The 13,068-nt window shown below is 41.2% G+C and overlaps 1 protein-coding gene across 1 annotated transcript in view; it reads right to left on the bottom strand.

Moving 5' to 3' along the window:
• Nucleotides 1-13,068, bottom strand: part of LOC148518155 (uncharacterized) — a 798,612-nt gene that overhangs the window by 19,203 nt on the left and 766,341 nt on the right. The gene's annotated exons all lie outside the window — the stretch shown is intronic.

The raw sequence follows: 13,068 nt of genomic DNA, 5'->3' as shown, positions 1-13,068 counted from the left end.
AATCTCTGTTGAAGCATTGACTAAGTCAGGGGTCTTCAACCTTGGCCCTCCAGCTGCTGTGGAACTACACATCCCAGCATGCACTGCCACCTTTTTGATATAACAGCATGCTAAAACTATGGCAGTGCATGCTGGGTTGTGTAGTTCCACAGCAGCTGGAGGGCCAAGGTTGAAGACCCCTGGACTAACTGATATGCTGGAGGTCACTGCTAGATTATTACTCTGGAGGGTTCTGCCGGTATAACTTCCAAGGCATAATATATCCTGTATGATATCCTGTTGTACACTGTTGGTATAATATTTGTGATGTGCTGACATATTTTGCATAAGGCTGGATTGGATAGAAAAATATACATTTAGATTTTTATAAGATTTATGTAATGCTTAGCCGATATATTTGCCTTAATGTAAATGTGACAATGACTTCTAGCCAACTTCTACAATGGATGTATATTGCTGTAATTCTGAAACACATTGTTCCTTGGAAATAGTCAACTTTTAATAGCTGTGCAGTAAGTTGGTGGGAGAAAAGTTTTAGCTGCTCATCATTAAAGTACTTGAAAAGATATGTGCAGGACAGAAAACAATATACACTTCTGCTGCAGCACTTAAGAAATACTTCTGCATTTACATAATTTTATCTTAAAACTTCAAAGTATTAATTTGCTTGAAGTGTAAAACGCTCTGTCTAATGACATTAGCTGGTACGGAGACCCATGACTGTCTTAAGTGGCCCCTCTTTCCTGCTGTGCAAAAATATTGAGAAGCAAGAAGAGAGAGATGTCGGTATCCCATCTTTGAATGACATATTATAATTTACCTATAAAATAGATTATTATTAACACTATAGGTTGTTAAATGATACAGTATAAATCATGGTTACATGGCCACTAAATACCATAAAATATAAGTTTCAGAAATGAACCATAAAAGTTAAACACAATGTACTGAGTTATCCTTACAATGCCAGTAGCTCTGTGAAACTGCGAGGGCTGCTGCAGAGCTGAATGTATAACCGCTTGCAGAGCGTATAGTTGCATTGCGCTCAATCCAAAAATGGGGGGGCACACAAGTTGTACACCATCCAACCGAGACCCAATGGGCAGAACTGAGGTGTGTCCTATGCAGAACTGGACATGTGGAAAAGTATGTTTTTTTTGGAGGCAAATCCATTGTACCTGGTCTAGGGTAGGTACAAGTACTGTACTCACTGATAATGATGTGGATGACTAATAGCAAAAGAGCTGCATATAATGTCGGATTGGGACATGAATGGCCCACCGGGGGAAGGCAGTGGTAGGGGCCCATGATTAAAGGGTGCGGCCAGCCTCCATAGGGGTGTGACCAGCCACCGCAGAGGCTTGGCCTACCATTATAGAATACATAGCCTGCAGACAACATGGATGCTACACTGCATGGTCTGTTCATCCATGTTCCTACTCTGCCAGGTAACTGACTCTGTAAGAGAGTAACAATGTATAATTCAAGTGCACTGTCTGAAACCTGACATTAGAAGAGGAGGTGAGGCCCTCAGGTAGTGGGGCCCACCGGGGATTTCCCCTGTACCCCTGTGGACCAGTCCAACCCTGGCTGCATATGCTGAAGATGGGGTTGCATCTTGAGGTGCATATGGGTGAATAGAATATACTCTATATAAGGCTGTATATGACTAGCTCTCCACTCCATTACAGACAGCCGAATCCCCTCCAATATCTCGCAGGTCTGTCTGCCTCTTTGCGTAGTTAGTGAAGCATCGCTCTCCAAACATAATGAATACAACATGCTACAGGGAAGTGAAAGAGAATGCTGGGCATGTTTAGGTGCATATCCCGCAATTATTAGGCATCACATTATGTACGGGGTACCGCAGCAGATGCCAGAGATCATTGCTGTGATCCCTTGTTTTTGACTGCAAAAGCTGCTGGGGTCTGCTAAAGCGTCAGATAACGTTAGCCACTGTATCCTATGGGCTACACTTCGCTAAAGTTTCCGGGAGAGGGATCTGTAGGGTCCCAGTGCTCTCAGCTCGCACATGCAGGGTCAGCAGATTGCGCAGTATCGCAGCCAGGGCACCATCCTGGAAATAAAGCGATTACATTAGCAACCACTTTACTTCTAACACACCGCAGGGATGGATCCCTGTCCCTGCATAATACATCCAGGTGATAATTAATTTCTTTGTGCTGTGATAAAAAATTATAATTATTGGGACCAATTCCAGATAATTAATAAATAAATATACTCCTTATTTAGGTATAAGCCTTTTAGATATATGAGCTTAGTAATGTAGAAAATTGGCTATACAGTACTTGATCTTGATTTTTAAGAATTAACAAATACAAGATAGAAAATTCTAAGAAAAATGAATGGAAATACATGATATTAAATTCGGCTCCCTGTTGTTTTTTAATAGTCTTGAAAATCTGACGTGGACAGAAAGATATAATTAATTTTCCTACAAATCGCAGCCACACATCTCTTCCTATCACAATTTCCTAAACATGTTTGCATATAGTGGTAATAGCATATAATAAATAATAATCATCGCTCAAAATTCAACAAGTCAGTACATTAAATTCTCTGGATCTTCATTTTACACTTGGGGGATATTTTATACTGTAAGAGGGACATTCATGGCAGACCATTGCCGACACCCAAGACAGACCACATAACAGACAAGCTCCCCCTCACATGATAGGACCTAGCCCCCTCCTACCTCCTCCAACACATTTAAACATACTGAAGTAGTTTAATATATAAAAGCCAAATAAATGCTAACATACAAAATTGAAAGAAATGCTAACATACAATATTTATTACTTTTTTTTTTTTTTAAGGGGAAAATCATTGTAAAAATAGTTGCATATAATGTGAATGTGCCTTAGTCATGTCAAAATGGGCTGGTCCCTTCTAAAAATGTGTTCAGGTCACAAAATAGCAGCCTCCAGTTTGTATAGGAATAGCAATTATCTGGGCACACGTTGCAATCAGTGGTTTGCAAATCATGTACTACCAATATAAATGCTGTGGAGAAGACAAGATTAATTAACAATAAACTTGCAGATGGTAACGGGGATGTTTTATATGAACATAGCTAAACTTTCAGAGAAAAGTGTATTTGCCTTGCATTTTTAATTAATGGTGCAACTCCTGGCCACTGACTGAATTATGGAAATAAATAATTGAATAGTCCCATCGGCTTTTACAAGGTTAATGCAAAATAAGATCTACATATTAATGTAAATGGTCAGCACTCAGATTTATTTATTTAAAGGGAACATAAAATTATTTTTTTTAACATACTGTGTGCATAGAAATTACAACTGATGTGTGAAATGTATTAAATCTATTATTTTTTTTTTGGTAATTTGTTTTCTTTCTGATACTAATTCCAGGGGAAGTTGAAATTGTTAGTGCTGTAAAGTAGCACATCATACAGTAGATAATTTCATGTATAAGATGGTGCCAAAGCAGCTATTGGGTTGATAAATATGCGGGGGACCACTACATTTCCCCCCCCTCCTGTTCTTCATCAGTGCTTAATTAAATTAAAATCTACCAAATTCAGCGCTCTATGTTACTGAGTCAGAGAAGCACACATAAAACTTTCCACTAAAAGTTGTTCTTTTTGCTGATTAGAAAATAAGAGTCACTGGGATGACTTTGTACTGTAGTGTACAGTCAATGGGTAGGTGAGGGGGTGCCATTGCTATAGGGCCCAAGCGTCCAACCGATTGCCCAGCTTGAATGGGGTGACATTCCATTTTCAGTAAAAGGTGTGTGTAGTGGATGTTGTAATGGTAAGGATGCACTATAATGTGGCATAATCTGAACTGGAGGGCATTGTAGTATGTCATAATCTGACCTGCTCACTGTAATATGGTATAATAATAACTGGATAGCACTGTAATGTGGCATAATCTGACCTGCTCATCCTAATATGGTATAATATGAACTGAAGGCACTATAATGTGGCATAATATGAAGTTGAGGGCACTGTAATGTGGCACAATATGAAGTGGTGGCACTACAGAGTGGCATAATATGAACTGGGAGCACTGTAATGTTACATAATATGAACTAGAGGGCATTGTAATGTGGCGCAATATGAAGTGGAGGCATTATAGTGTGGCATAATATGAACAGAGGGCACTGTAATGTAGCAAAATATGAAGTGGAGACATTATAGTGTGGCATAATATGAACAGGGGGCACTGTAATGTGGCACAATGTGAACTAGTTGCATTATAGTGTGGTATAATCTGGACAGGGGCACGGTAATGTGTCATAATATGAACTGGAGGCATTATAGTATGGCATAATATGAACAGAGGGCACAGTAATGTGGCAGAATATGAATTGGAGGGAACTGTAATGTTACATAATATGAACTGGGGCACTGGCATGTGGCATAATATGAACTTGATGCACTGCAATGTGCCAATGAGAATTGGGGCACTGTAATATGGCATAATATGAACAGGTGGTAATGTGTGGCATAATGTGTATTGGCAGCCCTACAATGTGACATAATGTGGCACTACTATGGTTCAGAAAATATACTAGGACATTATTATGGGGTATAAAACTAACAACTGCTATGGAGAGGTGTCACTAGAAGCATTGGAACAGGGGCCCTTCAAAATTTTGCTATCCGGTCCACAATGTTCTGGCTATGCCCCTGTGTACCGTTTGTTGATTTAATGAGAGATATAATTATACAGTGAATATAGAATTTGGGCACAGGGCTATCTGACAAGATAACTCTTTAAGGTGCCCATACAGTCAGTAATAGCCCCTCAATCTTAGTCAAGCAATTAAGGTTTTCTATAAATTGACCATAAATGCCTTGCTAGATTTGACTGTAAGGTGTCTCAGCCCTAGTGACACCATCATGTAGTGATCATCATCGACACATTTTCTGCCAGTCTCAAATGACCTTTGACTATTGGAAAGTCACTTTATGCCAATGCAATATGCTATATGTGTCCAGTAAGGTCTACTTTTGGAGTCTTAGTGAATGGACTCCAGTGTCGGTGCTACCATTAGTCAAAACTAGGTGGCTGCCTATGGCTCCAACAGTTAGGGGGGCACATAAAACACTAAAAATGAAGAACAATGCCACTCATACAGTGATTTTAATGCCCCCGGGCCGCAGTACCCCACATGAAGTGCTAGCCACTGACATCCACCAGCTTACATGTAAAGTTGCTGGCTGCTATATATTATATGCCAGTACTACACGCCCATCGCCTCCCACCTGCGAAGGAAAGTAGCATTGATGGTGGGGCACCATATTTATTGGGGGTGCTTCTTCTAAGTGCCGGTCGCCACATACGACACCAGCCCTGACACATTAAAGGATTTAAATCTCGAATCTTCATGGAGCACATAAAGATGTGTCCTTTCTTACTGTTGCTTCTGTCGCGTCAAATAGCCCTTCTAGGCGCACCACGTCCTGGGCAACGTGGCCATGGCGAGAGTCTTTTTCGCTCAAAATGTGCAAATTATTTGCATGTTTAAAACACATAAAAGCAACAAAACCACATTGCTAGTTTACATTGACCACTGGGGTGTGCGGCATTTATACATGTGCATGTGAATGAACCTGAATCTGTGTAAAAAATAGCTCTGATGCGAGCGGCCGCGGTTTTTCCTGTCGCCAAGTCCTGTTGTGCTTCATCAGCGACTTTGTACGTGTGTAAAACCAATTCCTGTGCGATTCAAGTAGCAGCCCAGTGTCACTGTGAGCGGCTCTTCGCTGTGTCTGTGATGCGAATAAGATGCCAAATATAAAGAAGAATACAATATATTACTCCTCAGGGAGCATCTCAGGCGCGCCAGGAGTCTCGCACCGTATGGCGTACCAATTACCAGTAAGTAAGGAAACTACTGTAAATTCCTACCTGATATTCACAGATCTACTATGTTGGATGTAAGACTGGTCCTTTTTTGACAGCCCACACCGAATGTTCTATTTGGCCAAAAATGTTGTTAACTGGAATTAGGAGTTTAATTAATAAATTATACTCTGAGACTTACAAATCCCGGGTTGATGCACGTGAAAGTGCATCAACCCGAGATTTTTGTCGGTGTAAACGGATCAACTCGGGTCCACCCTGGGATCTGACCCAGCTGGCTTGCAGGGTTGAGCACGGGTCGCTCCCGTGTCACCCTGCAGTGTAAACGGGGCAACCCAGGGACGTGCCGTCATGCCGCCTGATTGGCCCGGCTTCAGTGGCACTTGGAGATGACATCATTTCCAAGCATCCACTGCCGGGAAGACCAGAATGGAGCAGCGCTCCCCACCCACCCTTCCTGCCTCCGGACCGCTGCGGAGTAAGGTAGGGGGGCCGCGGAGGGGGAGGGAGGGTAAGAAGCGCCGCTTATCAGCGCCGGAGAGCCGGGTCAGTGCTGACTCAGCTCCAGTGTGAGCGGCATGCCCGGGTCGGCGCCGCAGTGTAAAAGGGAGTCTGTCCTGGGTCTGATCTGGGTTGGAAATGTGATCCAAATCCGGGTCAGACCCGGGACTTTGGTGTAAAAGGAGTATAACTCTCCCGCTACTGTTGTCAGATCCCCATGAATTCTAGTGAGTCTCCTAACGTTTAGTGTAAATGAACAAGAATCCATTTCAGTGTATGTGACAATACCAAGCTAATGCGCACACATTGTAATGCATGCTGCTCATAGATTTATATGGGACTTGACTACACTCATTTGTTTTCCTTTCACATAAGTTAATTACCCCTTTCTCAGCAAATCTCAGTAAAACATCAGTCACTGTGAGAGAAGAAAGGAATACCGAGAACACATTGCAGTACTGTATGAGTGAACTGAACGCAGTGCTTTTATTTCATCTATATAATCTCTGCCAATAAAGAATAAATTGGGTGTCTGAAATGTTCCCAGTGATCTACAGGAGTGAATTGTGTCTTTTGTCATAGTCTTATCATTTTATAATATGGTATGTACAAAGCACGTTAGAGATGACATGGCCCCTGCCTTCCAGCCATGTCAGTCTTGCAGATAAACACTTGCACTGAGAGGACTGATGGACTAAACTTGGTGGTGCAATTGGGGCATTCAGCAGAACATTTATTAACTGCGTCTTATTGGTGACAATTGGTTCAATCGAGATTCACTATGATTTAGCCTACATAGGAGGGAATGTATCAAACCCATAGCAACCAATCAGCTTCTAGCTAGCATTTATCTACTACATTTTGCAAAATAATAGGTACAAACTGATTGGTTACTAGTGTTCATTCTAGCACCCTGCACCTGTCACAACCTGTGCAGTTCCTCTTTCCAGCCTGGGGTGCCACTCTCTGCTCTGGTGCTTCTGGGCTGTGTCTCGGCAGTTTTTTTGCATCAACCGAGTGTGCTAGAAGCACAAGAGGAGAGGGCGACACCCCAGACAGGAAAGAGGAACTGCACGGGTTATGTTAGATGCAGGGTGCTAGAATGAATACTAGGGGCCAAATGTAATAGGGTGAGAGTTTAGAAAATGTGAGAGTTTAGAAGTAAAACTCTCACACTAATACATTGATCGAGTTGTATTTTCAAAACGGGAAACACAAGTTTGCCTGTTCTGTGACTTTATTACATTGGCTGAGGTTAAAAATGTGAGAGTCTTCTCTCCCATTTTCTAAACTCTCACCCTATTACATTTGGCCCTACGTTACTATGAGCAACTTTTCTTCTTGTCCACTTCTCCACTCTCTAGAAGGTTTGATGCAGTTCAGTATACATTTAACCTATTCCCAACTGCGTGGGGAAGATGCTGGAGATGACAATTATCTCACCAACCTTGAACCAGTTTAGTAGTAAGCTGCTAAATGTCTGCTACACTTCCAGTTGGAGCCAGGGATTGTGACTGGGCAGGATGGTGATGTAAGATCCCCTGGTCCACATTGTACAAGTTTATATTATAGGCTAATCAGCGGCACTTTGCTGGGGATTCCATAGTAACCCTCACGCTTACTGCTGAATAATGTCACTTGTATATAAACCATATCTGGTATAAATGGGGCTGAGTGGTCAGCTTTGAGATGTGTTAGCAAGAAGGCACCTTACTCAACCTATAATAAATTACTAAAAAAAATGCGTCTTTGACTTCTAGAGGACATCATGTATTAAATACAAGCGAGAAATCTACAGAGAAAAAGGTGATAAGCAGACGAAAAACAACAGAATGGCCATGAGTTATATTTTTAACTAGAGATTAGAGGCCAAACTTAACGAGTGAAAGCTAAGGGGATGGAGATAATTATAATATTATGTATTTTTTTTTGTACACAACATAACAAATATAGTTTAGTGTATAGTATGTATATGACAATTACATATATATATATATATATATATATGACATTTACATAAATGCAATAGTGACAATTATTTAACTTTATAAATGTATAGTGACAATTACATAACAGAAGTCTTAGTCAATGCCATATGGGTCTTCTTTACAACCATCAGACTTGTGCTGATGCAGAACATTCAGACCTGTTTCAGGCTAATCTGGTTCATCAGTGCAGGGTAGGTTGTTTGGGTTAGAACCAGAATATATATAGAAACAGTATGACAAGAACAATGACAAGAGATTACCGGCTCCTGCATGCACGGCTTCCTTTTCCAGATTCATTAAAAAAAATTATGTAAATAAAAAGAATATAAAATAATAGATACAAAACAACATTCTACAAAAACTACATTATTTTAACAATAAAGCATTTTTTTCCTGAGGACAGCCCCCTGGCTAAGGGCACCCTGAGATGGCGTTGGCTATCAGAGGACAGTGGCGCTACTTGCATGGAGAAGAATCTCAGAATGGCCCTGGTGAAGGCTTATTAACTACTGTAGACAAAAAAACGCATATACTGCAAAAAATGTGCAATTTCCACAGTATTTTGAGATTTTTGCTTTTGATAAATAGACCCCTAAGTTACATCAAATATAACGGGGGTAAGAAAAGTCCAGCAGTCCAGTTGCTGTGAAACTACACTTCACTCCATGTCCTGCCACAATTTTAGCATGGCATAACAGCAAAACTATGGCAGGGCATGTTGGAATGTGTAGTTTAGCAGCCGCTGGAGTGCCACACATTGCCTACCCCTAAAATATAACATTCTTTAAATAATACAAAATAATATAAAGAAACTAAAATACTGGGGGCAATAAAACATATTACAGCTATACTTTCCTGTCTTTCCTAACAGTTCCAATTATTAACTAAGAAGATCAGAGAGAATCTCTCCATTGAGCTCCTAACATTTAGAGATGTTCATTTTAACATATGACTCCCTATCGGCCAGGCCAAAGCACTCATTTGACGTTATTTTTGCTTGTTCGGTATATATGTAGGATTTTAATCTTTTTAATTATTTTTTTTATTTTTTTTAGCTTAAGTATTTTTCCACCGGAACATTTACTTATTAAGTATACTTTAAAAAGGTGCACAGTAGGTATAATAGAACCTTTTTAAACCTTTTTTCCCCACAAAATATAATTAGAATAAAAAATACATTTTCTAATGGCATTAACTCGAAGATTTTTATGCAGCAGGAAATCATTATGAATTAATGACTAGACTCCAACTGTTAAGAAATTGAGAAATGCAATCCTTTCATCTCTAAAAGGTACTGTTCTGAAAAGTGCGGCTGCAAAGCTAAAGTGGCAAAGAGATCTGAGAAAAGCGAGATTTCCAGGTGAGCTCAAATATTTAAGACTCGCCCTCCAACGCGCCAGTACATCTATTTCTTCACAGCTCTCTCAGCTAAGAGTAAGGCACCTCGTCAGACTATATTATATAGCTAGGCAGGACATATTACTTTAAGCAGGAAATTCAGTATGTAAATTTAAAGAAATAATATAATATTAACCCACAGAACTTTGATTTAAAGAAATATGCTTCCTTCCCTGTATAGCCGCAACTTCTTGATTCATCCCTTCTTTAACTCTTGATCAACTAGGGTATCAAATGAAGCCTTGCAAGTGAGCCAAACAGTGACACTACATTTAAAATTTGTTTTATTTGCTATATGCAATCAGGAAAAAAAATCTTTGCACAGGAAATTATTCCCTGTGCAGTTACAAAGTCCATCCTTGTATTAGACCAATACGAGCATGACTTGGATGTAATTCATTTAATTCGCTGTTTACAGCAGAATAATTGCATGGATGATTTTCACATTTTAACCTGTTCACTGCAAGAGGTTTGTTGGGGGTTTATACCCCAGGTGATCAGGCCACTTTTTGCATTCTCCATGCATAATTAAAATATTAAACTATAGAGAAATGTAAATATTTTTTGTTGAAAAACAGATGGCATCCGTGTCTGTGTATTGCATGTCATGCTATGAGACTGCACATTTTGGTTGAAAAATATAATGTTGAGAAACGTTCTACTAATTCCAATTATTTGAAGCTAAATTCTCATGAAAACACGATTTTGCGGACAATCAATTTACTATTACTAGCTGACAATTAAAAATCAGTTTTGTCCATCACTATATACCAAAACAAAGGAGGGTCAGTCTCCTTTGCACTTATTTAAAAAAATAAATAAATAAAAATATATATATATATATTGAGATAAGGCAGTTAATTAATGCTCTTATAGCTATCCTGATATAATTAAGGCACTTCAAATAAATTGTATACACTGAAGTATAATACTCTGCAACTAGACCTTGTCAGCCTACTGTATGCAGGTGTACTGGGCAAAAATCTGTGACGTGTGCCAAAAAGATCCACCCCAGAATAGGAACCAATGGCTCTAATTACAGACTAACATACCCAAGGACCCAAAGAGGAGGGCGGGGTTGTTGGAGGGGCCCGATTCAGCTGCTGAAGGGCACATTGTCCCCTTTTGGAGTGCTGTTGGGGCGCCACAAATACTTTTTTTTAAAATTCTTTATTTAAAGCGCTCATAAAAATAGACAGACTGAGCATATAAACAGACACCACATTTTCAAATAAATATAGAAAATACAATATAAATCTGAACATGTAAACAAAATCAATAGAAAACAGGTTACAGGGGGGGAAGATGGGAGGGGGGGTGGAGGTGTAGGGGAGGGAAACAGGACTACTTGAGAGATTAGGATATCTTGAGGATGTTTAAAACATATTAAAAAGACAAGGAGGAGTACCTATCCAAGTTTAAAAGAAATAAGGGGTGGGGCGGGGAGTATGGTCCTCCCGTTGTACATGGTTTCAGTGGGAGAAGTAAAGGGTTCAAGAGTGAGGAGTGCCCTCACAGGAGAGCCATGGAGCCCACACTTGGGCAAATAGATGGCCCCTATCATAGAGATAATAAGTGAAATTCTCCTTTGCCGCAATATGCCAAATTTGCGATTACAAAGCAGAAAGAGATGGCGGGAGAAGGTTTTTCCAATGGTGAGCTATTAATTGTTTGGCTGCTACTAGAATATGGGACAGCAATTTCTGGGAGCGCTTGGAAAGATTAGGAGGAGGATAGCATAGTACAAAAATCCATGGATCCCGTGTGGTCGGAGCTTCAAATAGCTAATTTATAAGGGTATGGACAGAGGTCCAAAAAGTATTAAGGACTGGGCAAGTCCACCAGATATGGGTTAGAGTACCCCGGAGGCAAGAATTTCTCCAGCAGATTGGTGAGGCAGAAGGAAACATTTGTGAGAGTCGCTCTGGGGTATAGTACCAGCGGTAATATAATTTGTATGACGTTTCCTTAAACTGTGTAGAAATGGAGGATTTGGCAATAACCTGTCTCATGTCGTCCCAAGCTTCCTCGTCTTGTGCAGGGCCAAGGTCCACCTCCCAAGAGGATTCGTGTGAATTACGAGTTGGAAAAGCAGCATGAATAAGAATACTATAAATTTGGGAAATCATTCCTTTGGACATGGGGTGGAACCTGCAGAGGTGTTTAAAGGGGGGTGAGGGTACGTAGAAGTGAATTTTGTGACACAGATTGTAGAAAGTGCTGTATTTGGCAGTATTCGAAGGGGCTGAGGGGCTGGGTAGGAGCTTTTCGACTGTAGTTCTGAGAAGGAAAGTCAAAGCCCCCCCTGTGCTAAAATCCACAGGAAATTTGATGACCAAATGTGTCCACCCTGTCATGTGGGTTGCTTGTAGGCCTGCTGGAAAAATATGAGATATGGTAAGAACTTACCCTTGTTATCTCTATTTCTACGAAGTCCATAGGGTTCCACAGGATACCTTGGGGTATAGGTGTGACGTCAGTCGCAGGGCACCAAAGAGTTAAGCTTTCAGCCTCCCAGGATGCACTAGGTCCCCCTCCTATACCCCGCCCCCGGGCCAAGGCACCTCAGTTAGTTACCAAGCCATAGGCCGGAGGAGGAGAAGGAAGAGAGAGAACAAAGATCTGGACACATACAAAAATCACATTCTCACCAGAGGGAGACGGAAAACCGGTGACCAGAGCAAAGCCCATCTGCAGCACAGGTGCGACAGGGCGGGAGTCCTGTGGAACCCTATGGACTTCGTAGAAATAGAGATAACAAGGGTAAGTTCTTACCATATCTCATATTTTCTACTTCAGGGTCCATAGGGTATCCACAGGATACCTTGGGGATGTCCCAAAGCAGTATCCTTTAAGGGTGGGGACGCTCCTGTGCAGAAAGGAGAATCCGCCGCCCGAAGGAAGCATCCTGAGAGGCGAAGGTGTCAAACCTGTAGTACCTCACGAAGGTATGGACAGAAGACCACGTAGCAGCCTTGCAGATCTGAACTGCCGAGGCACCATGTCGAGCTGCCCACGAAGGACCCACAGACCTAGTGGAATGAGCCTTCAGAGAAGGAGGGACCGGTAGGCCTTCATGAAGATAAGCTTCAGAAATAGCCATACGGATCCAGGCTGCCAAAGTTTGCTTTGAAGCAGGCCAACCCTTTTTACGGAAGCCATAGAGGACAAACAAAGCGTCCGACTTCCTAAACGAAGAAGTGCAGTCAACATAAGTCCTTAAGGCCCGCACAACATCCAAAGAGGCCTCACCCACGGAAAGACCCGGTGAGTTAAAGGCCGGAGCAACTATTTCCTCGTTAACATGAAACTGGGAAACA

Source organism: Taudactylus pleione, unplaced genomic scaffold, assembly GCF_031769625.1.
Source record: "Taudactylus pleione unplaced genomic scaffold, aTauple2 ptg000201l, whole genome shotgun sequence".
NCBI classification, from domain to species: domain Eukaryota; kingdom Metazoa; phylum Chordata; class Amphibia; order Anura; family Myobatrachidae; genus Taudactylus; species Taudactylus pleione.
The sequence above is the reverse complement of the archived record's forward strand: the minus strand, read 5'-3'. Positions and strand labels throughout refer to the sequence as shown.